Raw genomic sequence first — 5000 nt, forward strand, 5'->3', positions numbered from 1 at the left:
GCTCAGACACGCGAAGCGCACCAGCGGAGCACCATGGGTAAGATTTTTTGGGAAATCTTTCGAGAAATGTTGGTTATGACGTCAGCGTAAGCCCGTATAGTCTTTTTCGCAGCCTTCTTTCGAGATGTCACGCAAGGAAAGGATGGAACCACATTCCTTTCTCGGATTGAGCCAATCACAGCTACAGTTCTATTTTGTGGAACTGTATCGTTTCATCAATGCGCTCGGTCACAAATATGAAGGTTTGTTGTTTGTGTTTTTCAGAGCGACCGCGTTGACCATGAGCGCAAGAATAAGTGGAGCTGGAGAACTGAAAGAATGAAAGGATGTAAATATCATCACATTATTCGATATTTTTATTGACTTCAAAATCAAGTCTTCCTCTACGTGCAATTTGATTAATTTCACGTATTCTGACCGCGTCGGTATAAAATCCTAAGTAAAGCAAGGCTTTCTGTTACGGTAGATAAGGTTTTGCCTAGGTCAAAACAGAGACTCGATCTGCGGCCAGAAACCGGACAAATACACAAATAGTTTCCAGTACTGTATACTGTTGCAAAATTATGGGTACCGTGATTGCCACCGAAAATAAATACTTTTTCTTGGGCGGTCTAGAGTTTTTCGGCGTTTCAATCCAAATACCTACATAGAGCCGCCAGAAAATCACAATAAATGATTTTCCTTACACCCAGAATAGACCCTTCCACGGTTTTTTTACCGCCATCTTGTATGGGGGAAACACGTAACAGTGAATGTAATGGGATTTTGGCCGACTTTGAACCGCTGTAGCGCCGCTAAAAAGAGACAGATTTCCAACTTTTGCCGTTACTTTTAATAGTTTAAATTATATCGTTCATTTAACAGAAAATAAGGCCTTCGAGGAAGGCATCACGTCTGTAAATGAGAATAATAAATCTTCTCATGTTGCTTCTAATTTCGCGGCAATTTGCCGTGATTTTAGAAGGGTTTGACTGGAATCTTAAAAAAACTCGTTTATGGTTGTTGTAGCCTGAAGCTGTTCTTTATATTCCATGAAAATAATCTCAGTATAAATGTCTTTTAAAAGACACTATCACTGTGGAAATCTGTCTCTCATTAGCGGCGCTACAGCGGTTCAAAGTCGGCCAAAATCCCATGCATTTACGGTAAATTTTGCCGTGTTTGCCCCCCGATCCAGATGGCGCCGAAAACCGTGGAAGGGTCTATTGGCTAGCTTTAAGGTAATGTTTTCCTTCTCAATGCACGCCTCGCAGCTTCACATATTTTGTAAAACTCGCTAAAAAACGAAGGAGGCCTGAAAATATTTGCAATTCCATGTTGACACACACCACGTTTCCATTTGAAGCGTACAGCAGCCGACATCATTGGAGAGTTTTCTGGACATCATTGCCTATTTCGTTAGACATATTATAACCGAACTCTCGACCCCGTAAATTTATATTGCAGTACATTTTTTCTGCAACGAATGCACTCGTAAGCAATGTTTGGACAGTTTAGGTTCTTTTTGGCCAGATAAGACTTAATGTAATTTGAGATTTTCGGCAAAAAATCTCCAACAGCGATTGAGTTATAACCAGAAACCCACGTGAAACGTGTAACGCGCGTTCACAGCTTCCGAATATTCAGTGCAAACTGATTGGTTGAATGTTTCAGTGCTAAGTACAATATTTGGAAACCCCTCGCTCTTGTTTTTCCAAATATGGTACTTAGTAAATTGAATATTCAGAAGCTTGTTTCCCAGCACACAAGCGGCCGTTACACGTTTCAACCCTTATAGGTTTCTGGTTATAACAAGATGAATTGTCTTGTTCGTGGCCAGCGGCGGTTGCTCAATTTTAAAGTTTGGAACTGAATTCATTATGACGACGCATTACGGTGGCAACTTTCCAAACTAAATTAATACCTTTCGAGGCTTTTTGTGTGAAATGGATGTCCAGTCGTGAGCTGCTTTGTTTTACTGTTAAATTGCAGTCGAGTAAGCGAATTACTGCGCTTTAGCTTGACTTTTTTTTAATTAGTAATTTTTGCGGTTGTAATTATAGTTTTAGTTGGTTATTGTTTGCAACTCGCTTGTTTGTTTACTGCTGCTGCTTTGTTTTACTGTTAAATTGCAGTCGAGTAAGCGAATTACTGCGCTTTAGCTTGACTTTTTTTAATTAGTAATTTTTGCTGTTGTTCTAAACTGAAGAGAGAGGGTGTAAAAATTATCAGTCAAATGGAAAATGAAAATGCTGTGAAAGAGATAACTGTGCGTGTAATTATAGTTTTAGTTGTTGATTAGAATTGTTGGTTATTGTTTGCAACTCGCTTGTTTGTTTACTGCTGCTGCTTTGTTTTACTGTTAAATTGCAGTCGAGTAAGCGAATTACTGCGCTTTAGCTGGACTTTTTGCAATTATTAATTTTTGCTGTTGTTCTAAACTGAGAGAGAGGGTGTAAAAATTATCAGTCAAATGGAAAATGAAAATGCTGTGAAAGAGATTTTAGATTTAGTAGTTTGCAAAGCTTGTTTGTTTACTGCTGTCAGCTCAGAGGTGTCTGCATGATCACTATGAACTGTATACACTAATGACGATTAATTTTGTACTTTATGCACAAGCATAATTATTTCCATACATACTATATTGCTTTCTGGGGTTAGAAAGGGGAGCTCCGCTTTTACGCTTGGCTAAATCTATATATTACTGTACCACACAACTTTCAATTAAATTAAGGACATCGTTGTAAAGAACTTTTCAGGCTCTGTCCCGATATTAGACGTCTCCACAAAAAAATAAAATAAATAAAATAGTGTCTATGCAAAAGACCAAAGATAGAAGCGTTCCTCGCAGTTATCTAGATAATTTAAGCAATTGTCTTTTTTATAGACACCTGAAAAATTCAGGCGGTGGCTCCATGCAACAGGATTCGAAGCCATTACCTCTGCGATTCCGGTGCAATGCTTTACCAACTGGGTGGGCTATGTTCAAATGCAACACGCGAGGTGCAGCTGGGTTCAATTAGCAAGTGGCTAATCAGAAAATAAAATTAAAATATGTTGACAGGAAAGGCAAACGATAGTCTATGTATTAATTTAAGTTACTATAACTTAAAGGACTACGTGGTTTCTTTTTCAGCAAAATATACCAAAGACAAAATAGGGAACGAAATTTTCAAGCCGTGTTGTAACTGTGGAGGAGTAAGCTTAGCGGCAGTCTGCACCTGTTATCATAAAATGAGCATGAAAATTATGATATCTTATGCTATCATATCTCTCTGTTTTGAGACTTTGATGAATACCTGTAATTATTATTCAACACATTGTGACAATGTCCAAATATGATCATTGCGCCCTCAATATTCGTCGTGCGTACTCAACAGATATCCTGCGATATACGTAATTTTTGTGACGCGGAGAAAAATGGTAGTTTTTCCAGCTTTTTTTCCCAATAAACGTACAGAATTGTGCTGTGTAATCAATGCGTTGAATAATAAGACAATTATCCTGCTCAATCTTGCGGAATATCGCCTGATTTTAGCCAACTCGGCCTACGGCCTCTTCGGCTAAGTATGAGGCGATATTCCACGCGATTTCGCAGGATAACTGCTAAATAAAAGGGGAGAAATGAGCTAGAGAAACCCCTTGACTCCCATGATTGATCATAAGTATGTAAATTCTGCCCTCAACTTCAATGCATTGTCAGGTAGACATGTATTAAGAATGAACGTTGCTATGATCAGCTTAAGGATGTGATCCTGATGTAACACCAAATTCTCATGACCGTCCAACGAAGAAATCTAGGACAGTAGTTAGGAGAATGGGAGTTCAAGGGTTAAATATGATTCTTTGATACTTTTTTGGAAATTGGAAATTTCAGCCTGAGCGGTTGACGTTTTCGTTAAACGCGATGTCAGATCTTTTTATTATTCTCCCAAACCGTCTCTCCTCAATGGAATCCCTCGTCTGTCAGACAAACTTTACCTACTAGGGTAAAGTCAGTGGAATATGTTTCCGGCGTAACCAGGCTGAAGCAGTATTCAACTGGTTGGAAATGCAGTTAAAAGCAGTAAAAGCAGCCGAGACAAACCAATTTTCAAATGAATCGTTAACGTGGCTGAGCCTAACTTATTTCCAAGGAGCTTTTCGTATTCTAATTTCATTACGAAAATGATTTGATTTTGGGTTCATCCTCCTCCAACTGAGCCGACCGCAGAGCGATTAATCCAAGTTACAAATAAACTCGTTTTCGCCCAAAGCTCCGTTTTCCGGCCTTATTTCCACATTTCAGGTTGTTCCCAAACAGGTAATTGGTTTTTTTCATGATTTATCGAAACATTAATTACTTGGAAATAAATGCCAAGTGTCTCACTGCAATTACTTCTTTCCATCAATAACCAACATAGTCATCTTTTACTGACAACCCCTCCAAAAAGAGGTTACACTTGAGACAAAATAATGCTTCTATAAGAAAAAAAGGAAGGATGTCTTGTTAGGCCTTAGTCAAACGAACGGCTTTTTTTATTGCAAATGAAATACAATCTCCTTTTGGCAATTCATTTGCTTGTGTTCACAATTTTAACAACACATTGTCTAAGAAACCCATTAGTTCGAATGTCACTTTTCGTGACTAGAGCTGACGCCACTGTGATATGAACTTGAGCCATATATTTGTTTTGTATGTCGCAAAAACATGATTGATTAAGGTTAGTATTTGTACAAACGGTTTAAAATTAAACCTTTTAAATTAAGTTGAACTATCGCCGAAAGTGAAGTTCGCATGAAAACATGAAAGAAGGGGTGAGTTTTTAGAGAAAACAAAATTCAATACATTCAAGAGAGACGGCGGACAAATCGACCTTTGCGAACTCCTCCTTGATAAATTAAGAAATTTTCGTGTAAGAAAGAAAGAGGGCCGTCCTTTGGACAGTTTAAAAGATAATCAGCAAGCTTTTGAGTTAGGCAGAGGACGAAGAAAATAACTGAGTAAGGGTAGAGTAACGGCAGGCCGTAGCTGCAGAAAA

At 38.5% G+C, this 5000-nt stretch overlaps 1 protein-coding gene across 19 annotated transcripts in view; it reads left to right on the top strand.

Annotated features, from left to right (window-relative positions):
* LOC137999940 (neuropeptide Y receptor type 1-like) overlaps positions 1-5000 on the top strand; it is a 67763-nt gene that overhangs the window by 51733 nt on the left and 11030 nt on the right. For 6 of the 19 annotated variants that reach the window (XM_068845964.1, XM_068845958.1, XM_068845959.1 and 3 more), the window contains one exon: positions 265-328. The exons of 9 other annotated variants lie outside the window; for them this stretch is intronic. The gene's annotated coding sequence lies outside the window, so the exon portion shown is untranslated. Of the gene's footprint in view, positions 38-264; positions 329-4756; positions 4777-5000 lie in introns of those variants that run through there. 4 more of the 19 variants (XM_068845955.1, XM_068845956.1, XM_068845970.1 and 1 more) reach the window with 3 other exon arrangements.

Source organism: Montipora foliosa, chromosome 4 (genome assembly GCF_036669935.1).
Source record: "Montipora foliosa isolate CH-2021 chromosome 4, ASM3666993v2, whole genome shotgun sequence".
NCBI classification, from domain to species: Eukaryota; Metazoa; Cnidaria; class Anthozoa; order Scleractinia; family Acroporidae; genus Montipora; species Montipora foliosa.